Consider the following 25886-nt stretch of genomic DNA (forward strand, 5'->3'; position numbering starts at 1 on the left):
TTCCCTCATGTTATTTTTATTTTATTTTTATATATTATTTCATTTTTAAAGACCTGTCAATAGAAGTATATGCCAGAGTTGTTTTATTCTCTCATTTTGAGCGGTCAGTTATTTGTTTGCCACAGTGTCCTTGATTGTTATAAATGGGACAGCACTGTCACTTCAGTGCTGAAGGAACATTTTGAGCTCTTGAAAGATATTTTATTTTATTTTATTTATTTATTTGGGGGGGCGGGGGGGGGGGGGGGGGGCAGTGAATAATGCATCCGTGCTGCCTCCATTGACTGTTTTTATCATTAGCATGCTGCGCACGTTATCTGCAGAATACTTATGAGTGTTTGTAATGTTATTTATTTATGTTGCCCTCTCAATTATTCATTTGTTTATTTATTCATGGCAGAACTAACTGCAATTGGAAAATTCATTTTCGCTGAAGGGCACGTCCCCTCCCCCCCCCCCCCCCCCTACCCACGGGCAAGGGAGGGCACCCACCCTTGTTAGTGAGTGCTTTATGTGGCTTTTCCTCAAACTCACATTTTAATCTGAGCGGACAGGAGAAGAGAAGAGTGACCGGTGGTGGTGAGTTTATGACGCATTCTTTTTTTTTCTGATTTTCCTCAAAACCTGTCAAAAGTTCACTGAAATTACAGTGAATTAGAGCATACTTGTGAAACCAATGTTTTGGAGCTCTGATTACATGCAGGACAGGTGTAAAGTGCTATTTGGCTCGAGTTAAGCATTTCTGCATCAAATCCACTTAGCCTACCAGGCAAACTGTCCTTTCTCCAAGATCTTAAAGTCAAGATTACTCTCAATTACTAGCACTCAAAACTGAAGAATTTCTGAACTGAATTAATTTCTTCCTAGCTCTCCCCATTTATGCTTCTCTAAGGCCTGCTCCAGATCCTAGTATGATTGTTCTGGGTTCTACCAAGCTCCTGTTTTGCCATCAGACCATCAGCACCCTGCCCCTCCTCTGTTGCCCTTCACTGGGTTCCAGCAGCTGCTAGCATCACATAGTGGTGCCCCTAGTGGTGCTAGCCTGCATCTGTCTTAAATTCACAATCAGATCTCAAACCCCTGCACAAGCTTTCTGCTTGTCACTCTCTGGTGTTCTGACATGGCTGACAATTTGCATTAAAAAAGAATATATATTTCTTATAGATATGTGCATGCACATCCGCATTAGTAATAACCACAACCTTAATGTAATTTACTGTGCTAGTACGTTTTCTGATAGTGAGTCTTTGCCTGCTGTGTGATTGGGGTGACTCTATGCAGGGTGTACTGGGGAGGAAAGGTGCAGTGGAGGAGATGAAGATAGTGCATGATCTGGTAAGGCAGGCAGTCTGTAGAAAATCATTATACACACACAGACACACACATACAGTCATAAGTTAGTCATATACATGTGCACACACACATAAAAACCAGCTCACATATTATAAATATAAAAATAAGTATTTTCTTACATGCAGAGAATTGACAGGCACATCTGACAAGCTGAAGAATTCTAATATTGCTTAACAAAAAAAAAAAAAACCGAAATAGCTTATTTCATGTCATTTTGGCTGGACCGCAAAATCACTATTCTTTCCATGGGGGTAGTTGATGTGGAAGGGTAATATTAGTGTAGAATCCTTGCTCAGCTGTGCTGTTATATCGGTGTGCAGAAAAACAGAGGCAGTGCACGCTTGTTTACTTCAGCATGTTCACGACGTCAGACATCACCTAACTGCACACAGCACTGGAATTCCAATTAGCCTCATTTAATTACAGGCATGTTGCTCTTGGCGCAGTTCCCCCATTTATTCTAATCTTGTTTGTGCACCTTAATTGTTTCACAACATAGCTTTTTAATTAAATAAGATTGATTAAATTGCATTAAATGAAACCAAAAAAAGCCAATGTGTTTTAATGCTGGAAGTGCCCTTTCTTATTTGGAGGCAGGGTGTGGCTCAACGAGGCTCCTCACCGTTTTACGCTTCCTAACAATAGCATGTTTCTGTGTGTCGGCTGTAGAATATAGGTATAGAATATAGAATATAGAGGTGGCAACTTGCATCATTGCATTGTTGAACAGCACTGCATTTTAGTGCTGCTGTCGGTGGGATTCGTAAAAATAGTCCCTTGTGTTCAGTGTTCGGTGCTCAGTGTTTGTGTTTAACAGGAAGCTTCGACAGTTCGGTTGCGACCGCCCGTAAGCGCCGACCTTCAGTGTTCCAGCCGTCTTAGCGTAGGTGCTGCTGCAGCGTCGAGGTTCATGCTGATCCGCAGTCCCATTTCAGAGCTCTGTTCATTTTGATTGATGACTCCATTTATCTTTCACACCCACACCCCACTACTTCTCACTATCCATTTTCCCAGCAACCCCCCCCCCCCCCCACCTGCCCCCCCCCCATATGAAAATGATATTAGAAACAAAATGAGATTTGAAATTTCATGTTTGACAAGCGCATTGATGAAAGTGCTTCATTGCAGGGCTTGATCCATGGAAATTTTATGCTAATGGTGCTGCTGGCCAAGCGATCTAGTTTAGAAATTAATCAGAGTGGAGCAGAGCAGGGGGAGAGAGACAGAGAAGGGGAGAGAGAAGGGGGAGAGGGAGAGAGAGAGAGAGCAGGAAATAGTGTTTATAGAGTGGACGCTCTTTCTCTCTCTCCTGCTCTCTCTCTTCCTCTCCCGTGCCTGTCTCTCTCTCACTACAAATCTCATCAGAAATAACCACAGGGTGTTGTCTATGTGATGAGGTTGGGAGAGGAATAGACTTGGAAAATTATACTACACCTTAGTGCTGATTGATGTAGTAATTTATGCTGCCGTGCAGCGCACTGTGACATGCATTAGACTTTTCTCTCTCTCCTCCCCGAATAGGACAGAATTACTGAGCCTCCCCCCCCCCCCAGCCCCTCTCCCCACATCCCTCTCCCCTCCTCTCTTGCCCATTCAGCATCTCTCTCCTCCATTTGTTTATTCCGCTCATCTGTCCAGGGGTGTTGTCATGTACCCACTCACCCTCCAGTTTGTGCAGATCTGACCGGTGTGTGCTCCTGTGGGGTGCAGTTAGCTCCCATCCCAAGGAGACGTCAGCACACCACCTAATGGAGTCATTATTAGATTTCACACTTTTAAAACAACACGATTAGTGATGTGTATATTCAATGATTTTTTGCGGGGTAACATCAAATGGATTTGTTTTTATCATCTGAGATGGCGGGCCACTGTGAAGACCAAGACGAAACTGAAAAGTCGGGTTGCTTCTGTTATTCACACCGTGTTACATGCAGTGTGATTTATTAGTTTTACTCTGCGAGACATCTGTTGTGCAGTTTCTTATTTTTGTAATGCATCATCAGCGAGGGGGAAAAATAATATTATCCCATTTCAGATATTGTTCTCCTGAGTCTAATAATGTAATGTAGGGGGAGTGTCATTAAACCAACAGACAAATGCTCCAGGGAAGAGAAAAAAAGAAACCCTGCACCATCTGTACGGAAGAAAATGTGTCTGTCTGAAGTCTTCAGAGGCTTTTCCATTCTGATGTACCTCAGTATGGCTGGCTTGTTTAGTCAGATTTACACTTTCAAAACTGATATATTACTGAATGTGGCCTGAGAGGGCTAAGTGGAATTAGCACTGTTTGCTATGATGTTACGGAGTAGTGAACCAGGATGTTTTTCTTTGTGCAAACACTGTACCTTCCATAAATACACAGGGCTGTACCTAACAGTGAACACTCTATTCCCTCAAACCATCCGACTTAAACACATTTCAAGCAGATTTATTAGCATTAAATTGCGCTCGAAAGTTATTGTGATCTCACTGCTGCCAAGATTAACCAGAATGAATTCAAATTTGATTATGGCTAGATTGCGCTAACTAGCCTGCAGCATTTTTCAATGAAGACCTAACACCTGCCAGGAGTCTGATAAAATGATGTAGATGAATAGCAGCACAGGCATCTGTACATCTCCTTGTGTTTTCCACAGAGATAAATGTAAATTGTGTTGTATGAAAGCATAAAATACCTTGAAATTAGTTGCAGTACATCATTGTAATTAACTGGTAGCACATCGAGGTTGCGGTGTAGTGCGGGGTTAGCTAACCCCTGTCACCGTTGGGATGTGTCCAGGCTTGGCTGTCTGCAGAAATACTATGGAAGCTTCTGGAAGAGAGCACCACAGCTATGCTCCGCCCACCTCTGGATGTGACCAGTGAGAGTGACGCAGTTCTCTCATGCGTTTTTTCAGCGTCGGAGCTGGCAGGGGGAGCCGCCTGGGGGAGACCCCCCCCCCCCCCCCCGAGTCTCTGCGGTCCATAGCAACTGTCAGTCACGTCCATAGAGACGGACAGTCAATCAGTCACCTGCATGGGCACACATTTCTCTCCGTTAATAGAGGTGGAAAGTCCTGGGGTCAAAAAGTAAAAGTCCTGCCATGTGTTTCTTCCACCCATGAACTCAGCCAGCTGATTTCACTAATTACGTAGATCGACCACTGAGAAATGGCGCTTATTTGCAAATCTAGGTGATTGGAACAAAATACTAGGAGGACTTTTACTTTTCCGACTCCATTGTCCATTGGAAAATTTCAGTGCAGCAGCTCAAAAGTTGCTACCCACCGAAGTCGAAGTTGTGTTTTGGGATTTTTCCCCACTGACTCGTGGTGGCAGGATACGTGCGTTTCGATCGCATGCTGACTGGTCGGGCCCGGTTCCCCGCTGTACCTGCGTGCATGTGTCTCCATGATTCATGGCATGCGGGCCAGGCAGCACCGGCACTCACAGCCACCAGCAGGCCCGCTGTGCAGCCGCGCGCAGATTTCCCGGGGAATGTGATCAAAGGATGCGGTCATACAGAAAAAGGGGTTTCAATTAGAGCGGCTGGTCACTGCGGAGGAAAGGTTGACGCGAGTGCAGATGTCAGAGTGTTGGATTGCGGTCCGTGGGGGAGAAGCCGCTCCGCGAGAGAGAAATGAAAGCGGGGCGGGGAAGAGCAACGTGAGGCTGAAATAATGGACTGTATTCACAGCGGAGGGGGAGAGCGCGGCCGCAGATGGAACTTGTAGTCACCTCCAACAGTGAGACGAAGGGCAAGGCGTCGCTCCCCCCCCCCCCACCCCAGGACCCCCCGGCCCCCTCGCCGATCCGCCGCCACCGGTCCGCTTCGTCGTCCCCCCCCCCACCCCCCCCACCCCCCCCCGCGCGCCTATCGACTGTGGCAGTTCCGCACCCAGAACCTGGAACCGGTCTGCCATTAGCGACCCTGTCACTCCGCCCCAAACGAGCATTATTGATCTCCGCCGCCGGCCCGTGAGCTCAGATAGAGGCCTGCGGCTCGCACACCACTCTCCCACCCCCAGAGTGCAGGGTTTTAATGGCCATCCCTTGTCACGGCCTCTGCGTGCCACCAGACTTGTCTTTGTGTACTTATCTCCCCGATGATCAAGTTCCCTTTATGTCTGCCGAGTGTGGGCAAGTGAGACTTTTGCGCTTTCGAGCCCACTCCTCCGCTTCGTACGCGAAGCTTTAGTATGCGCCGAGGCACGCTCTCCCTCTTCGTTTTACAGCAGTACCTGCTTTATTTTACCAACGTGATTTCGAAGCCTGACGTCCGTCTTCAGACGAGACAGCAAACAGTGCGTTTAGAGTGCCGGGGACTGACACAGGAAATAAAAAGGAATGGGAAAACAACTGCGGCCTCAGACTGATTTATCTCTCCGAAGGGGAAGCGCATTCCGGTGCGAAGGCATCATTCTCACGGCGGCGTGGCGGAGGAGGAAGAGGCCTGTTTTTCCATCTCTGCTTCGTTTGAGCGTGCCCACCCCGTGCCTTGGCCCGCAGCCTCAAGCCTCCCAGACCCTCCCAGCTGGACCAACCGTCAGCTGCCGGGACGGGGGAGATAGCCCCTCCCCATTCCCAAACACGCAGCTCTGGGGAGAACAGCCATGCAGATGACTGTTCCTGCCGCTCATAACCTCTGTTTTTAATGGGCGCATGCCTGTAATCTGTACTAAATCTTTCAGTTATTTAAAGGAAATGAGGATGGATGGGCCAGCAACTCCTCATTCTGCACTTTCAACATTCAACTTGCACAATGACTCCATGTCTCGCAATATTACACATTTGGCTACCAGTGATTTTGCAACAGGACCTCTAAATCTATTTGCATTCTTTATGCACCGTGCAATATAAACACCCTGCATAAGGCAGTGAAGCAGTTATTTCCCCTATAATGGGGATACTACTGTATGTTTAAAATGGGCTGTAATTCCTGCATGGATCACTCGATAAGGACGTAAATACCTTCAAACTAAATGCTGTACTTTAACCCCGCATTAATTTGTTTTATTTTAAATCCAATGTCCAGGAATCTGGGTGAGGCGAAACACTTGCCATGTCCATATGAACACAGTGGGGTCTCACCTGGCTGAGTCACAGTGGACTGGGCTTGACTTTCAGCCATTGTTACACTGGGTATTTCACTGTTACCACTGTTGGAAAACTGGCGTTAAGCCCATGTGTGAGTGTGTATATGTTCAAGGTCACATGATCTATATACCCTTGATTGGCATGTTTTGCTGCCCGCCCGATTGGCCGCACGCTCGCACGCCGGCAGGTGGTAAAGACCACCCCCCCCCCCCCCCCCCCCCCCGGCCGCGAGTGCCGGGGAAAAAGGCGAGGCTAACGTCTGCAGCCGCCCGTTTGACTAATTGTTTGTTATGTCAGCGCTCGCGTGCCCGTTCGGTTTTTTAATGGAGTGTGGCGAAACAATCCGTCAGCGCGTCGACCGGGGGGAGAGTGTCAGCTGAAGTGGCTGGCGCCGTCGCCGCCGCCGCCGCCGAGGGGTGTGATTTACCGCCCCCGATCCGAGCGGCCGGGACGCCTCGCGCCGCCCAGATTGATTGCCCGCCGCGCTCGCGGACGACGCCCGCCATCTTCTCGCAACCTTTTAACGCCGCTTTATAGATGGTTAGAGTACCTCGTTTGGCTATTTATACATCTTTAAGTGGCCATGAAATATAGATTTGTCCTGACGGGTGTCGGCGTCGGAGCAGTGAAACAACTGCCTCGTGACACCTCGTTATTTTAATGGGCTGAAATGAGGGGGCTCAGCACCGGTGGGAATTATATTATTATTCTTACTAAATACGTGCATTTTGTATGCAGATTCCTCTGAAGTTTTGCTGTTATGTCCCGGACGTTATTTGTCCTCGTGCCGCTGATTTGTTGATAACAGAGGGTGACAGCCCCACTCCCGCGCTCTGCTTTCATCAGAAAGCTGTAATAAAACCAACAGTGACATGTTTCCTGACCTGTCAGCTGCACACATTGTTTTTATTTATTTATTTTTTCCAAATATGATTGCGCTGAAATATACGCTGGTTGATCACAAGCAGCACTTTATGGATTGTATGTGGCAGCTGTCAGAAGTATGTTGAACAGTTACATAGAAAACATATGAAAGTGAAAGTGTAAATGTGCGCGTTTCCATGAAGAGAAATTAGCATCTGGCATGTGAGTAAGAGTGTGTTAGTTAGTTAGATCCACTGTGCCTGTGAGATGGATGTGTGAATTGAATAGTTTCTTCCCACACAAAACCAAAGTTAGTTTTTGTTACTGGCTTCAGTTTATACAACTGTAAACATCTATGAAAGAAATATGCCTTTTTTGGCAGTCGGATAGTGAAGAATCAGTGGTCAGCAAGAGGTGACTTGTCATATCCAAAATTTAACCAGACAGAGTTTGATCTGCTGATAGGAGGGGGTGTCCTGCATTTTTTTGGGGGGCGGAGGGGTGTATATCCCATCCATACCTTTCCATACTGTTACTCCTCACAGCACCAGCTCTTCCCTGCCCTCCTCCCCCTTTGGTAGAACAGTTTTACCCAATCAGTCAGGAAGGCAAACTCATTGGTTGTTTTCTGCTCACCTATAGAAACACACCTTTTAGAATGAGGCATTCTTGAGGCATGCACCATGATGGTGGCCCTTATTTAATTGTAACTTTGCATCTCTCTAGCTCTAATTTGCATACCGTGTTAAATGCTCTTCTGCAAGTGGCATTGGCTAAAAGCATCCGCCGATTGACAAAATTGTAAATTGTGTTCAGTGGGCACATGATTGGTGATTGGTCAAGGGAGAATCAATCAAAAACAATGTGTCCTTGCAGATAGAGTACAGCATCACAGCCTAGGAGCATCCAAGATTGCGGCCTGTTCCTGCGCAGTGGGATGCTTCTCGTCTGTCTACCTCCTGCAGTGCATACGATGTCCGTGCGCTTATTACTTATGGCTGGTGTCATACGTTTGTTCTGTTTAACAGGTGGTGACAGTGCTCTGCTGCCTGCAGAGGCCCCATGGCTTCAGAGAGCAGTGGGAATCCCGTACGGAGAGCAGTGTGAGCAGGTGGAGGTCACCTGTACTGAAGGAAGGGGAATCAGGGTGGAACAACGGCAGCCAGGGAATGTGCTCAGACTGTGCAGGAGCAAACGGTGGCATAATTTCCCCAAAAAGTCTGCCCACCACCTTCAGCAGAATCCTAAATCCTCTGAATGACTGGTTGGAAAGAGAACCTCTGTTCTTCAGATTTACTCTCATGGGAGTGTGACAAGTTTAATCGCTGAGTTCACCACTAGGAGAGCAGAGCTGAGGAAGGGACGGTGCCAGGGCGCTATAATCTCACACGTCCTACAGGGATTACTGTAGTGCTGCACATAAGAAAAATTAGCCTAAATTAGCTGGACCAATTCTAGCTTGTCTGGGTTTATTTGTTCTCTTACTAGACTGTGTCAAGGCTTAAAACAAACAATTAAAAAGGTAGAAAAAAGAAAAGTTGAGTGGAGGTGTGGAGCATTTGTTGCAATGGGGCCTGCAAACCCAGGACGGCTGAGTGCTGTCTTTAATAAGCTGTGTGAACCAGTCACCCGGTTGCATACGGCACCAGCAGCCCATGTGGTATTAAGCCGCTCGTCATTTTACTGCCCAGGGCCCTGTCACAGTCAGACAGGAGAGGGGAGAGCCCATTCAGGATCTAACGCGCGCAACTGGGACCAGTCTGGGACCGGGACTGCACCAACACACTCGTGAGTCTCACAGAGACTCTCCCAAAATGAAAGAAAATCATCGCACTCTCGTATGCACCTGGGACAAGTGATACAGTGCTTCATTTGCGTGCATATATCCCTCAGTTCCCAGAGCTGGTGCAGGAAGAAGAAGAGGGGGTGGCTGGGGCCGGATGTCAGGTCTAGAGATGGCAGCCCAACAAAAGGATTATTATTGGCGACTAGCACTTCCCTGGGTACGCAGGCTTCAGTCGACCTGAATACAGGTCAGCCCACTGCTGCGCTTCCAGCCTGCCACTCCAGTAGAGCCAGGAATGAAACAGAAACGCAACTAATAATAATAAAAATGGCTGACAGCCAAGCGGGCTGGTATCTGTCCTCCGTGTGCCCGTGCCCGAATGAGGTACACGTCGCGCCGAGCTCGCTGCTGCCCCGCGGCCTTCGCTTCCACCGCGTGACCCTGACACACGCCTCCCCCTCCCCTCCCCTCCCCTCCCCTCTCCCGCCCGTCTCGTCCGCGCGCAGCCAGACGATTCGATGGAGGATCTTCCCCGGGTCGAGGCCTCCTGTGAAATCAGATGTTTAAGTGGCCGAGGGAGGGGGAATCTGGAGATCTTTACCAGCACCTTGCCAAAGGTCTCTTGTTTAAGTCAGCTGGCTCTGAGCACTAAGTACAACCACGGCCTGCCAATACGCATTAGGGAGGATTTAGTAATTAAGTGATAGGCCGAAGACTAAATTGGGTGTTTGTGGACTGCGAAGCTGGCCCGAGGTCCCGGCAGCCATGCAGATAGGGGATTCTAATTGCCGGGGATATTGATCAGCTTGGCAAGGGGGTGCACAGGGATTTCGCAAGCTATCGATTAGCTGTTACTGCGGCCAGTTCGTCAATGAAAAGGGATGTGAGTGCAGCAGAGGCTCAGGGCTTTCCCAGACTCGCCCCCGCGCCGAGCGTGACACAGCACCTCCCGGAAAGCACTTCTCTTTTGTTTTTCCCTTTTTTTTCCTTCCAGCCCTGCCACTGACAGATAGCCTCTTGCTCCAGTTTCCAACAAGTTGTGTTTTTTTTTTGTAGCGGCCTTCAGGAGCCATCTAGGGCACACGAGAAGGTGCTTCTATGGCGTACTTTTCACCCCGTTGTGTATTCTGTCGTGAATGTGTCCGTTTCCTCGGTCATGATTTTCCAAAGCCGTCGTTTCTGGAGTTCTCTTTCTGGATCACGCTGAACTTCTACTTCCTACTGCGCACTGTGCTTGGCCACTTCTCTCAGTCCTGATCACATCCTTCATGCTCCAGCGGTGGGCGAGCGGCACGTGGATCTGATCCAAGCCACTTTGGCAGCTGCTCTGTGATAATTAGTTTAGGGCCCTCCCCATTAAATGTTAAAGCTTGCCTGGTCAAATTAAGTCTAATGCTCCTTCCACTCCGTTCTCCACATGACATAATGGTTAAGCTGAGAAATGTTTAATTCGCTTTCATTTGGACGGCGCAGAGCAGACTTGAGAGTTGTGATGTCACTGCTGTGCACTGCGGAGATGGGCCCAGTAGCGAGGCTCATGCTGGTTGGACAGTTGAAGGTGTGGGCGGTACTGTTGATAATGAGAGCCCACTGCGAGTGGGTAATAGGTGGAGAGGAACATCCTGCTCATGGGATTGATGTGGGTTTAGACAGTGGGTATGGTGTACGGTCATATGGACAAGAGAGCTGACAGCGTGGTACTGTTACTGCAGAAGTAAAAGGTTGGTGAGAGGGCAGAGAGCTCTCCTCTTCACCGAGGTGAGAGGGGGGAGGGAGAACAGACACACGCATCCAAATGAACCTGTACAGCATAGAACGGACCTGTCAAAAGGAGGGAAGCATAAGGGGCAGCAGGCCACCAACTGTTCAGGTGATGAGAAATTCAACCCTAAAACACAATCTGGAAAAGAGTCTTGGCTAAATGAATGTAATATAAGGGAGAGTGGGAGGGCCAATACTGCCGTGAGGTCAGAGGTCATCTAGCTGTGCCGACCATTCTCATTAGCACTAAATATTCATACCTCCATACTGTAATACTGTTCAAGGTCAGGGGTAGTTACACTGAGACAAGTTGAGTCCAGGTGTAAATACCTTCAGCAGTAGATCACTAGCATTGGTTTCATGCTGTGCTGTCTCAAGCATGCTTGGAGCAATTGTTTTTACAGTTTCCGTTACATTGTATGTTCTCTTTGCTTGTTAGGTTATATCGGAGCAAATAGGAATAATCGTTTGAAGCTTAAATCAACTGTCGGGTGTGTGTGTGTGAGAGAGAGAGAGAGAGAGAGAGAGAGAAAGGCAGAGAGAGAGAGCATGATTCTTTGCGTATCTGCTGTCTCCAGGCCTGTGCAGGAGATGAACCACAGAGGCCCTGGAGCACAGCCTGAAAGATCTAACCCTGCAGATATCATCTGCCCTGGGCTTCGCAATGTACGTATTGAGCTGCTACGTACCTGCAGCATAGTGTGCTTATGGATCTTAACCTTTTTATTGACAGTGTGTAGTCCTGTATCTGCTGCTTACCCTATTAAAACTGCAAAAGCAGTCACATCATGTGGCCTTAAAATAAGACGGTCATTTCTTTATTCAGTAAAACTGCAGCCATTTCTGAAATGAGTCTAGCACAGAAAATGAATGATGACCCCTGTGCCTCCACCCCCAAGAGAATGGTCATTAGTCATTAGTCCAGGCTCACTGAAGTAGACTTGCCCTCCAAGGTTCTTTCAGCAGATTAATTGAACACAGTAGGCAGTGCTGGTCTGGTGGAAAGAGAAGAAGGGAGTAGAAATGTGTATAGTTTCCCTTGTGTGTGTGCTCTGTGTGTGTAAGAGTCACACCTCTCACCTCGCCTTTTTGCACACCTGTGTACACACTCCAGGCAAGCACTGCCTTGTGTAACAGGAAGCATTATGGAGAATAATTTAATGCGCACTAACGAATGCAGGATGCATAGTTACGCTTGCAGTCAGGCAGGGGGCGCTATGAGGACGGAGTACAGCGGATTCGTTTGAGCGCAGATCAGCTAGTTCACGCTCTAAGACGCCGCTGTTGTTGCGAGTCGCTCGCTAAGTGCTGTCCCTGTTGCGTGGTAACCACGGTGCACTTTGGCTGGCCTAATTGGTTTAGGAAGAGCATCCTTGTAATTTCTCGGTCAGCAAACTCCGCCGCGGAAAATAACGGGCAGCTACTGTGCCCCCCCCCCCCCCCCCCCCCCCCCCCCCCCCCCCCCGCCTCCTTAAAAAAATAATGATTATGTACAGTGTGCGTCTGTGCGTTCGGCGTCTGTTTTCAGCCTTTGCTTTTAGAAATAATTGCCGTGTGGCATCAGAGGAAGGGTATTAATGATCCCCGTCGGTCGCGCGGAACTAAAGGTGTGGGAAGGGGAGAGGCAGGAAGGACGGGATCAGGAGCGCGGTTAATTTCTGTGGGCCTGGGCGTCTGTGTGCACTTGTCTTTTTTTTTGTACGGATTAGAGCGGAAACGTGACGGAAGACGATCAGGCTGCGAGCACACTCCGGTTGCCCGGCGATCACAGAGGGATTAGCGAGGGATATGGAGCTAACACAATGTCGGGCCGCGAGCAGCAAATCTCATCCCGGCTCACGGCACACAGGACCCTGCTTTAATTGGCCGCGCTCCTTTCATTACCTTTATTGCCTCTCCTCTGCATTCCATTTGCGCTCTGTTTGTGTAAAGGTCAGCGCGTTTGTGCGACGAGCGCGGACTCGGCCCCGCACAGGCCCGCATCACACCGTGAGCTGTGAGACCCGTGAATAGACAGAGCGGCATTCAGCCGTAAGACCTACGGTTCACAGTGAGAGACATTTCACCACGCAGAAAGGTCCAGAGTCAAATAGTGTAGTGGCAGCTCATTTAGGTTAAAGTGTAGTTACAGTACAGTTTTGTAAGGCTTGACAAAACATCTGTAGCTGAATTATAGTCCCTCAAAACAGAGTGTTGCGTTTTAGTCCGACATTAATAGATATCTGTGAATGTGATGTGATAGATGTAATTGAATGTAGTAAATACGTCTATATTTATCTACTCCTATTTGTGAGATTCGTGTAGCCTTGTCCTCCTGTCGTACTACTTGTCTATAGCCTACTAGCAGCCTTAGCAGCTGCGTCTGCTTGCTATTTCTTTGTGCAAATGTTTTAACCACGGCTTGTCGGTTCAACTTGCTGGGCTGACTGTTTTTGGCTGAGTAGCCTACATACAATCCTGAGAGTCTGTCTTGAGACATGGCACTTCTAATGTATAGCCTAGTTCTTTATTAGTTTCAGTTTTGAAAATGATCTCTCTGCTGAAGCCACAGTCACAGGAATTATTAAAAAAGCGCTTAAATGTTGTGGCCATATGAGGAAAATTGGGCTGAAGGGCGTGGTGCTTTAAATACAGCAGTTCAGCGAGACCTTTAATGGAGCCTGTCTCATTCTCCTTAATTTCCAACCTCAGTGTTGTGGGGAAGGAGATTAATTAGGAAACTCTGAAGACAGGCTGCCTGCTGCAGTGGAGATATAGCTAGCCGCGGTTCCATTTTTTCAGCCAATGCAAAAATTTTACCTCTTACTGCTCAGACTTTATTTTTGGTGTTTTAGCTTTAGCATTTTCAGATAATGTTTTTTTTTTTTTTTTTCTGTGTTTTTTGGGCACCATTGAGAGACTTGTTTTTCATTATCTTGGAAAATAAACCATGCCTACTCATCTCTGACCTGATTTAGGTATTTTTTGTAGCTTTGGTAGTTTTATTCAGCTCTGCATTTTGTTTTAGTTGTCTTTTTTGAGTACCGCTCAGATGTTTTCTCTTTATTTTAAAAACAGGCCTATCTAGTTAGCAAAAGAAAGTCCACTATATGTTTTGAATATCATGCCATAGGTTGGTAGGTTGTTCTTGAATTTGATCAATATTACGGTCAAATCCCGCCTTGTTCAGTCACATAAAAAATAGCTTCTTCATTTTTTTTTTTAAATCAGACTAGGTCGGGGCATGTGGGGCTATGTGCTCTGCCAATGTATATATACTTCCCATCTCAGCATTGCTTTTTTAATGATGCTTTCTCAATCTTTCCACACAATCCTAACTAATTTACTGATATTAATCTACAATCTACCGTTGTGTAGCTTTAATTATATATAATGCAATTTATTAATAATGTATTTACAATTAACATTCTGTAATGTAGCATGAGCAAACATCTAACATTGTATTTGCTTAGCACACTGTTTAGAAATTCAGAAGCTTACGGAGGGGTGTCAGATTATTATTCACAATAAACAAAGTGACAACATATGGACTGAACTAAGTGTTGTGAATTGCTCCTTAAACTGGACTGTAACACATACTTTATTAATAGGCTCCATGCTGTAATAATGCTTTGTTTACCACAAATATTGCATGCTCTGATATTTGTAGAATAAAAGGATTACTCACACTTATTACCATGTTGTCTGATGGTTTAATAGCACCACTGTCACACTGTGGACTACATATGCTTTTACAGTTGGGCTTTAATTCCGGGTTATTAACAGGAATATAAACCTATCAACTGTTACTTTAATGACTGTTTAATACCAGTGTTCTAAGTCTAAGTACTTCATGCTCTAATGACCATTTGCCAACAGGATTGTGACGAGAAGCAAGGTAAGTTCAAATGAGTGTTAATTAACTGCACCGTATCTGCATACATCACCGACTGCACTTTAATTACTGTTTTCTAACACTATTTACAGGGTCTTGACATGTCAAGGTGAAACCAAACAACGGCATTAAAGGTGAGTTTTTGCTATTGTAACTTCACTATTCTCTTTGGATTTCATGGCTTGTTTTGAGTTAGTAAAATGCCAATCTAACGCATTCAGTTTCACATAAAACCATCACTTTCTGCATATTTAAAATAGTCATGCGCACTTATGATAATGTCCCATTCAAAAGATCGATATCTATAGTTAAAAAGCATATATAGGTACACTTTATGTATGACTGACACACTGAAAGTGCATTAATTCTGCTTTTTTACACTTTCTTTCCAAACCACACTGAGTACATGGTCACTGAATTGTATGTTGCATCAGACCACATTTATGGCACCATGCTGAAAGAGCCTCATTGGACACATCAAATAATTTTCTAATTTTACAGGAACAATGTGGTCAATTTAAAACTCACTCACGTGATTAACTTTTTTAAGTTAAGTTGGGTTCTGTAACTTCTGAGAGCTTTTATTTGATTGACTGCTTGTATCTGCTGTAGTGGGATTAGCATAGCTCTGTACGGTATGTGTTTCTGTGGCTAATGGTCCGTGTCAGCTGGCTGTGAAATCAGGGCCTGAGAGCACAGAGGAGCCAGCAGATTGATGTTAGAAGTCCCAGACTGCGCTGGAGCTCTCCGCCCGCAGCAAGGCTGTTAATGTAGCGGAGTCCGTCTTCTAGCGCTTTCTCTGCCTCCCAGCTCTGCGCTGAGACGGCCTTCCTTTACATAAAGACCTGCAGCGAGGTAAAGGGCGTGTTGGCAGCCGCCAGGGGAGGCCCGGCGTCGCCTGGCTGTGAGTGAGAGAGAGAGAGCGAGAGAGAGAGAGTGCCCCTCACCGCGCGGCGCTGGACCCTCCCCGCCACGAGTCCCGCGTCTCGCTGGGGGACTGAGTCTGCAAACAGCAAAGATGCATTTCTGCAGCCAAGTAGAAAAATCGTGAGGTGGCCGCAGAGAAGGCCAATCAGTGGGAAGGTCCTCTGACACTGAGAGATTTTTGTTCTTGAGGAGTATGTGCTTTGACCACTGCTGGTTTCATAGAGTTTCTCTAGAAGGAATCCAAATCCAGATTCGTGATATGGCGTGCTCTGAAACTATGTGTCCGTTCCCTTTTCACTCATATTTTTTGTGCTTTTTACTCAAGAAATATTTCCAAACAAAAAAAATGCCTGTTTTTGAGAGAAATGGGACTTGTATACCAGAAATGTTTTGTTATAGTGAGAACATTTGCAGAAACCATGAGCTCATATAAGTTTGCCATTGAAATATGTCATTAGGAATGGAAATTCACATTTCTAGTCTGAGCATTGACTTGAACTATACTATTCTGACAATTCCAGACAACAGTTGAACATAATTCAGTTAATCTGAATTTACCCCATTTCTTCTTTATCCTTTCAAAAATTGTTTGCTGCTTAATAAATTTATTAGTACTATTAAAATAATAGATATACTAATATTAATACTTATTATTTTAAATTTGTTGTAAAATTGTAGTTATTTATTGCTTAGGGTGGTTTATTTTAGGTTTTTGCCATGATCAGCCAGATAGACATAGAAGGGCATGACAAGCTATATATTTTTATAAGACTGAAATTGTGTCTACATTACTATTTGACTTCACGTACTGAGCATTTTTCATCTCTCGACCACTGCCATATTGGAATTTAAAGTTAGTTTTGTGGTCACTTCTATATGTTCTGATGTGATTCTTCAATATCCTCTAAATTGAAAAAGGGAGAAGTTTGGAATGGAACCAAACTTTTGGTGGACAGACAGAGCCATGGCTGTAGCTGTCTGTCTGAGTGCAATCTATCGCTGGTGTTTACTGAGCTGATGAGGGGCTTCTGTCTGTCTCCTGGCTTTCTCCTTTCATTCCCATTGTTTGTTCTGATATCTGGTCTCCTGCACTCATCACTTTACCCCCACACGCCGGCCAAACTCTCGCCCCAACCCATACTGCCTGAATGATTCGCGCAAGCTGGCCCGCAATCCTTTCAGCACAGAAATTTCTAGAGGAAATAAAGCTTACACGCTTCCTGTATGAACATAGGGCAACTGAAATCCTCTTCTTTTGTTCGCAACACAAATATTCGCCATGAGAGAAAGTTTAGGGAAGAACTTGTGCAGTGGCAATTTCTGAAGGATTGTTTTTAAGCTGCTCAGATCACTGCCAGACCACCCATCTGAAATGACTGCACATTTATAAGTGAGGCCCAGTGACCTGCAGTAAGGCAATCCAAACACTCTCCATTAGGGCTGCTGGGTAACTAACTGAACCTCAGCTAATGTTCTGGGACATCCGAAAAACCAGCAGGGAGCCTGGAGATGCAGTCTGAAAGTGGGCAATAAGCAAATATAAATAAATAGATAAGTAAATTGCATATGAATAGCCATGGGAGCTCAGTCCATTTCCACACTGTGTTTTTGTTTATTTATCACATAGAAAGCCCCTCACCCCCCCCAGGTGTACAGACAGAGAACCAGCTCTGAGCTGCTCCTTCTGCATGGCTCCCCAGGTTTCATTAACTGTCATTAGCCCAGCTTTCAGAGCCTTCTAGAGAGCCAGCATTGGCCTGCGTGCACAGATACGCACAAACTAATTCAGCCTGGCGAGGGACGGGACGAGCAGAAAAATTAAAGCGAGCCAGTCCACGGCTGCTTTTCTCTTTAGTGACAATGTTGGAGCTGACTGACGAGGAGAAAATGAAGGGACCATGCTCACACTTGATTTGTCCTTATAAATATATAATAAACGTAAGAGGATTGAAAATGTATCTGCGACAGACATTATCTTCTCACGGTTGCATGGAGAGAATATATAAAAGTTCAAAAGTATTTCCACAGATAAGGATCTGGGCAAGGTTATTTCTCCTTGAGCGCTCTGTGTGGAAAGCCTTAGACAGGCCTTTTATAGTGCTGGCTTTTTTTTTTTTTTTGCAAAAGTAAGAAAAAAAAAGGCAGGCATGGTAAGATGTGCATTTCTGAGAGCATGGTGTTCATTAGCAATTTTCCCTTCCAGTTCACTTCCACCTAGAAGGTCTCCTGATTGATTGAAAGCTTGCGCTATTTATTTGGGTATCAGGGAATGAAATATTCATATTGTACGCTTTTCCGAGCAGAAGTTATCTGGATGCAGCGTAAATGGTACTTGGGATTAGATTTTCACAGCAGATTGCTGTTATTAAAGAAAAAAAATTGAGCAGCCATCTTCCTGGGAGGCAATCTATTTATTTTTCACGCTGAGGCAGAGCTCTAGACTAGGCTTTTAATGCACTGGACCAAAAGTGCTTTGGTCCGCAACCTTTCACGCCTTCACCCCCCTCTTTTATAGGATTGAATAGTTAATAGCTTTGACTTGCCTTTCAAAGCCTGAAGCGCACAGTCCCTAGCAGAACCAAACGGATCCCAGGCCCTGTCTCTCTGTCTGTCTCCATTTCTGTCTGTCACGTGGAACGCCGGGGACACGTTGATGTCACCAGCCAATCACAATGTGCTCTCTCCGCCTCTCTCCACATACAGCTCATTACTGTGCCCCGTGCTTGCAGCGCTGGCAGAACTGGGCCCTGTTTAATTGTGCACTGTGCCCATTTTCTTTTCCTGCGTGATGTGATGATTGCTTATTTATTCTCCTTGGGGCTCTGCACTCGTATAAAAAATGATTGACTTGTTTAATTCACCACACATTTGCAAAGCTTTATTTGATAAGCTTGTTTCTCTGTGAGCTGGGATACATCATATTCCCATGGTTAGATATTATAATGGTTCAAATGTGGATTATTATTCATACTTCTGATTGTTTCCGCTGCTAATTATCTGCCTTGGAATAATTTTGCATTTGTAAAGCTGTTTATCTCTGTGGAATTCAACAATGAGCGCACTGCCAAACAAGGACAAGAAGAGGCAAACACAAAGGACTGTTATAGCAAGGCTGTATTATGCAACGAATCGTACAAAGAGGACCATACAAACATCAAAATTCAGGTCATTCATTGGGTGCACATAACACATCATATTCCACTATGAAGAGATTAGATATTAATGGTTGGGCTCATTTGAAAATCTGTAGCACTGTTGGAACCAATCAATGATTAGATGTTGGAGACCTGGGGTAGTGTAACTGGGGTGAGGAATATGAAAGTGAGGACACACCCAAAGCCTCAGGTAGCCCAGGAGCGCAGAGATGAAAAGCTGAGGGATGATAGGAGCAGGAGAAGGTGCGTAGTAGTGCAGTAGGCTACGTCTGAACATTATTGCAGTGGCAGTTAGTTCCAAAATGGTTGTATGATTCTGTGTTCCATTTGCAGGACTTCAGTGCAGCTGCAGTGGAGCAGAACTCTGTGTTGCCCTGACCCTCCAGTGCCACCCACAGCTGGGCAGCGTTCACACTGCTTTCTGTGCAACTGGGTTCTGTTCCTGTCTATGGAGCCCTCAACTTCTTTGTGTCAGCTCTGTGAAAACTGTGATGCCTGGATTCACTAAAAGAGACTGAAGTCCTGGAGCTGCCTGCCAGAGGGACTCCATACAGCCTATACATACTGCAAAGGAGGACCAAGGTTACAGGTGTCCAAGCAACTTATCATATCCAGAAGACTGCACTACCATGGTGGATCACCTTGGACTAAAGTGGACAATAGGGTGAATGATATGTCTGACATCTCAGCCAGATTGGGGACAAGACATGCACAGAGGTGCTGTGACTTTCGCATAGCATCATGTCCTGTATTGTTTATATGACATAAAGCGACAGAAAGTGAATACAAATGCACTGCGTTAGAGTTACCACTGCCATTTCATTCCATTTTTGTTGTTTTTGATGTTGGTTGGTTAATTTTTGATGGTGGTTGATTAATTGTTTTACTTTTTTACATCAAGAAACCAGTTAGTTAGTCAGCTAACTTAATTTTTATACATGTTTCCATTTTACAACATTTATGTTTTGTTTCCATTTTACAAATCATAATAAAGTTGAAATCAACATTCTAAATCTAGAATCCGTAACTCAACTGGTATATAAATTATTTGGAGTTAAAACATATTTTTTGTATTTGGGAATGTATCTGAGAGTCACATTTTGAATGCATGAATATTTTCAGATAAAATATGTTTTTTCTGTGTGGAAGATGTTTGTGGTTAAGACTGTTATGTGAATATTTGAAGGTAAGATTATGCTCTTAAATGATTGAATATGTGTTTGGGGAAAAAGCATATAATGTTGTATCTTTGCTTAGATGTGTGTGGGTACGAATATTGTCTTATTATGTGAATTGATTCATATTTGGAAATGGGTTTTTGCTGTACAATGGGATGGGTATACATCATTTCAAGAAACCTAATGAATATTTGAGGGAAAGAATACAATCCAACATGCTGTGACCTTTGTGAATACTAGTGTAGATTTGTATTAGGTAAATGTAAACATTTATCTTAACAGTGGAATTGTTATAACTCAAAAACCTACCCATGAATGCATTACACATCTTGTATCCTTTTATAAAGTTTGCACATTCAAAGTTGACTCATGGTAAGAATAAAGTAAGATATTAGGAAGAGGCTTTGTTTATAAAAAAATAAAAATAAAAAATAAAAAGGTTTTCAATAAACTGGAGGCTAGGCTAGTTCGGTCACTGGCCCACTGACTAGCTAAAAGAAGTGGTTACAATTTTGGAGGTAAATCTTGTGTAATAATATCGATGGAAATCGGGATAGGGTTAGGGATACATGTTAGGGTTGAAGCAAGTTCAGCTTCAGAAGATAAATGGGTAATGGTTTAGTTCTTTGTTTCAAATTAGCCAAATTATTGAATTTATGGGATGTAAGAATACATGTACTGACTTTTTCAAATGAAATGAATTTTCAAAACAATTGGCAAAACAAAACATATTGAATGAACTGACTATATTCCATTCTCTTTATATGTTCTCTCCATATTCTTTGTAGAAAAGGAAACATATAAGATGAATCCAATTGCTCAGAATCATGTTTAAGTATATTCTTGGGTTAGAAAAATGTGAGTACCTATCACAGTGAAGACATTTACGAAGAAAAATGTGTTTTTGTAGAAAAATGGGAAAATGCATAAGCCTATACACTTATGTCCAAAAATGGAAAATGATGCAAAAATTCTAAATATGCAAATTCTTCTTCTAGATGGCATGGGAAACAGTTGTATTCTACTACAGAGGTGAAATGAGTGATCAGAAATTAGTATTAAGACATTTATGAAGAAAAACGTTTTTTCATGTGGAAAATTGGGAAAAAACATAAGCCTATACACTTATGTCCAAAAATGGAAAATGATGCAAAAATTCTAAATATGCAAATTCCTCTTCTAGATGGCATGGGAAACAGTTTTATTCTACTACGGTGGTGAAATGAGTGATCAGAAATTAGTTTTAAGACATTCATGAGGAAAAACGTTTTTTATGTGGAAAATTGGGAAAAAACATAAGCCTATACACTTATGTTCAAGAATGGAAAATAATGCAAAAATTCTAAATATGCAAATTCCTCTTCTAGATGGCATGGGAAACAGTTTTATTCTACTACGGTGGTGAAATGAGTGAGGAGGAATTATCTTCGAGACATTTATGAAGAAAAACCTATTCATTTGGAAAATTGGGAAAAAACATAAGCCTATACACTTATGTTCAAGAATGGAAAATAATGCAAAAATTCTAAATATGCAAATTCCTCTTCTAGATGGCATGAGAAACAGTTTTATTCTACTACTGTGGTGAAATTAGTGATCAGATATTAGTTTTAAGACATTTATGAGAAAAAACGTTTTTTATGTGGAAAATTGGGAAAAAACATAAGCCTATACACTTATGTCCAAGAATGGAAAATAATGCAAAAATTCTAAATATGCAAATTCCTCTTCTAGATGGCATGGGAAACAGTTTTATTCTACTACGGTGGTGAAATGAGTGAGCAGGAATTATCTTCGAGACATTTATGAAGAAAAACCTATTCATTGGGAAAATTGGGAAAAAACATAAGCCTATACACTTATGTCCAAGAATGGAAAATAATGCAAAAATTCTAAATATGCAAATTCCTCTTCTAGATGGCATGGGAAACAGTTTTATTCTACTACGGTGGTGAAATGAGTGATCAGAAATTAGTTTTAAGACATTCATGAGGAAAAACGTTTTTTATGTGGAAAATTGGGAAAAAACATAAGCCTATACACTTATGTCCAAAAATGGAAAATGATGCAAAAATTCTAAATATGCAAATTCTTCTTCTAGATGGCATGGGAAACAGTTGTATTCTACTACAGAGGTGAAATGAGTGATCAGAAATTAGTATTAAGACATTTATGAAGAAAAACGTTTTTTCATGTGGAAAATTGGGGAAAAACATAAGCCTATACACTTATGTCCAAAAATGGAAAATGATGCAAAAATTCTAAATATGCAAATTCCTCTTCTAGATGGCATGGGAAACAGTTTTATTCTACTACGGTGGTGAAATGAGTGATCAGAAATTAGTTTTAAGACATTCATGAGGAAAAACGTTTTTTATGTGGAAAATTGGGAAAAAACATAAGCCTATACACTTATGTCCAAGAATGGAAAATAATGCAAAAATTCTAAATATGCAAATTCCTCTTCTAGATGGCATGGGAAACAGTTTTATTCTACTACGGTGGTGAAATGAGTGAGCAGGAATTATCTTCGAGACATTTATGAAGAAAAACCTATTCATTTGGAAAATTGGGAAAAAACATAAGCCTATACACTTATGTTCAAGAATGGAAAATAATGCAAAAATTCTAAATATGCAAATTCCTCTTCTAGATGGCATGGGAAACAGTTTTATTCTACTACTGTGGTGAAATTAGTGATCAGATATTAGTTTTAAGACATTTATGAGGAAAAACGTTTTTTATGTGGAAAATTGGGAAAAAACATAAGCCTATACACTTATGTCCAAGAATGGAAAATAATGCAAAAATTCTAAATATGCAAATTCCTCTTCTAGATGGCATGGGAAACAGTTTTATTCTACTACGGTGGTGAAATGAGTGAGCAGGAATTATCTTCGAGACATTTATGAAGAAAAACCTATTCATTGGGAAAATTGGGAAAAAACATAAGCCTATACACTTATGTTCAAGAATGGAAAATAATGCAAAAATTCTAAATATGCAAATTCCTCTTCTAGATGGCATGGGAAACAGTTTTATTCTACTACTGTGGTGAAATTAGTGATCAGATATTAGTTTTAAGACATTTATGAGGAAAAACGTTTTTTATGTGGAAAATTGGGAAAAAACATAAGCCTATACACTTATGTCCAAGAATGGAAAATAATGCAAAAATTCTAAATATGCAAATTCCTCTTCTAGATGGCATGGGAAACAGTTTTATTCTACTACGGTGGTGAAATGAGTGAGCAGGAATTATCTTCGAGACATTTATGAAGAAAAACCTATTCATTGGGAAAATTGGGAAAAAACATAAGCCTATACACTTATGTCCAAGAATGGAAAATAATGCAAAAATTCTAAATATGCAAATTCCTCTTCTAGATGGCATGGGAAACAGTTTTATTCTCCTACGGTGGTGAAATGAGTGATCAGAAATTAGTTTTAAGACATTCATGAGGAAAAACGTTTTTTATGTGGAAAATTGGGAAAAAACATAAGCCTATACACTTATGTCCAAAAATGGAAAATGATGCAAAAATTCTAAATATGCAAATTTTTCTTCTAGATGGCATGGGAAACAGTTTTATTCTACTACAGTGGTGAAATGAGTGATCAGAAATTAGTTTTAAGACATTTATGAAGAAAAACCTATTCATTTGGAAATTTGGGAAAAAACATAAGCCTATACACTTATGTCCAAAAATGGAAAATGATGCAAAAATTCTAAATATGCAAATTCTTCTTCTAGATGGCATGGGAAACAGTTTTATTCTACTACGGTGGTGAAATGAGTGATCAGAAATTAGTTTTAAGACATTCATGAGGAAAAACGTTTTTTATGTGGAAAATTGGGAAAAAACATAAGCCTATACACTTATGTCCAAGAATGGAAAATAATGCAAAAATTCTAAATATGCAAATTCCTCTTCTAGATGGCATGGGAAACAGTTTTATTCTACTACGGTGGTGAAATGAGTGATCAGAAATTAGTTTTAAGACATTCATGAGGAAAAACCTATTCATTTGGAAAATTGGGAAAAAACATAAGCCTATACACTTATGTCCAAAAATGGAAAATGATGCAAAAATTCTAAATATGCAAATTCTTCTTCTAGATGGCATGGGAAACAGTTGTATTCTACTACAGAGGTGAAATGAGTGATCAGAAATTAGTATTAAGACATTTATGAAGAAAAACGTTTTTTCATGTGGAAAATTGGGAAAAAACATAAGCCTATACACTTATGTCCAAAAATGGAAAATGATGCAAAAATTCTAAATATGCAAATTCCTCTTCTAGATGGCATGGGAAACAGTTTTATTCTACTACGGTGGTGAAATGAGTGAGCAGGAATTATCTTCGAGACATTTATGAAGAAAAACCTATTCATTTGGAAAATTGGGAAAAAACATAAGCCTATACACTTATGTTCAAGAATGGAAAATAATGCAAAAATTCTAAATATGCAAATTCCTCTTCTAGATGGCATGGGAAACAGTTTTATTCTACTACGGTGGTGAAATGAGTGATCAGAAATTAGTATTAAGACATTTATGAAGAAAAACCTATTCATTTGGAACTTTGGGAAAAAACATAAGCCTATACACTTATGTTCAAGAATGGAAAATAATGCAAAAATTCTAAATATGCAAATTCCTCTCCTAGATGGCATGGGAAACAGTTTTATTCTACTACTGTGGTGAAATTAGTGATCAGATATTAGTTTTAAGACATTTATGAGAAAAAACGTTTTTTATGTGGAAAATTGGGAAAAAACATAAGCCTATACACTTATGTCCAAGAATGGAAAATAATGCAAAAATTCTAAATATGCAAATTCCTCTTCTAGATGGCATGGGAAACAGTTTTATTCTACTACGGTGGTGAAATGAGTGATCAGAAATTAGTTTTAAGACATTCATGAGGAAAAACGTTTTTTATGTGGAAAATTGGGAAAAAACATAAGCCTATACACTTATGTCCAAGAATGGAAAATAATGCAAAAATTCTAAATATGCAAATTCTTCTTCTAGATGGCATGGGAAACAGTTGTATTCTACTACAGTGGTGAAATGAGTGATCAGATATTAGTATTAAGACATTTATGAGGAAAAACGTTTTTTCATGTGGAAAATTGGGAAAAAAACATAAGCCGATACACTTATGTCCAAAAATGGAAAATGATGCAAAAATTCTAAATATGCAAATTCTTCTTCTAGATGGCATGGGAAACAGTTTTATTCTACTACGGTGGTGAAATGAGTGATCAGAAATTAGTTTTAAGACATTCATGAGGAAAAACGTTTTTTATGTGGAAAATTGGGAAAAAACATAAGCCTATACACTTATGTCCAAAAATGGAAAATGATGCAAAAATTCTAAATATGCAAATTCTTCTTCTAGATGGCATGGGAAACAGTTTTATTCTACTACGGTGGTGAAATGAGTGATCAGAAATTAGTTTAAGACATTCATGAGGAAAAACGTTTTTTATGTGGAAAATTGGGAAAAAAACATAAGCCTATACACTTATGTCCAAAAATGGAAAATGATGCAAAAATTCTAAATATGCAAATTCTTCTTCTAGATGGCATGGGAAACAGTTTTATTCTACTACAGTGGTGAAATGAGTGATCAGAAATTAGTTTTAAGACATTCATGAGGAAAAACGTTTTTTATGTGGAAAATTGGGAAAAAACATAAGCCTATACACTTATGTCCAAGAATGGAAAATAATGCAAAAATTCTAAATATGCAAATTCCTCTTCTAGATGGCATGGGAAACAGTTTTATTCTACTACGGTGGTGAAATGAGTGATCAGAAATTAGTTTTAAGACATTCATGAGGAAAAACGTTTTTTATGTGGAAAATTGGGAAAAAACATAAGCCTATACACTTATGTCC

The 25886-nt window shown here is 42.3% G+C and overlaps 1 long non-coding RNA gene across 2 annotated transcripts in view; it reads left to right on the forward strand.

Annotated features, from left to right (window-relative positions):
• Window positions 1–20372, forward strand: part of LOC118215771 — a 55682-nt gene extending 35310 nt beyond the window's left edge. For both annotated transcript variants that reach the window (XR_004762886.1, XR_004762887.1), the window contains 2 exons: window positions 14807–14848; window positions 19130–20372. This is a non-coding gene — a long non-coding RNA (uncharacterized LOC118215771). The remainder of the gene's footprint in view (window positions 1–14806; window positions 14849–19129) is intronic.
• Window positions 20373–25886: the final 5514 nt, after the last annotated feature.

The sequence above is a fragment of the Anguilla anguilla genome, chromosome 16 (assembly GCF_013347855.1).
Source record: "Anguilla anguilla isolate fAngAng1 chromosome 16, fAngAng1.pri, whole genome shotgun sequence".
Lineage (NCBI taxonomy): Eukaryota > Metazoa > Chordata > Actinopteri > Anguilliformes > Anguillidae > Anguilla > Anguilla anguilla.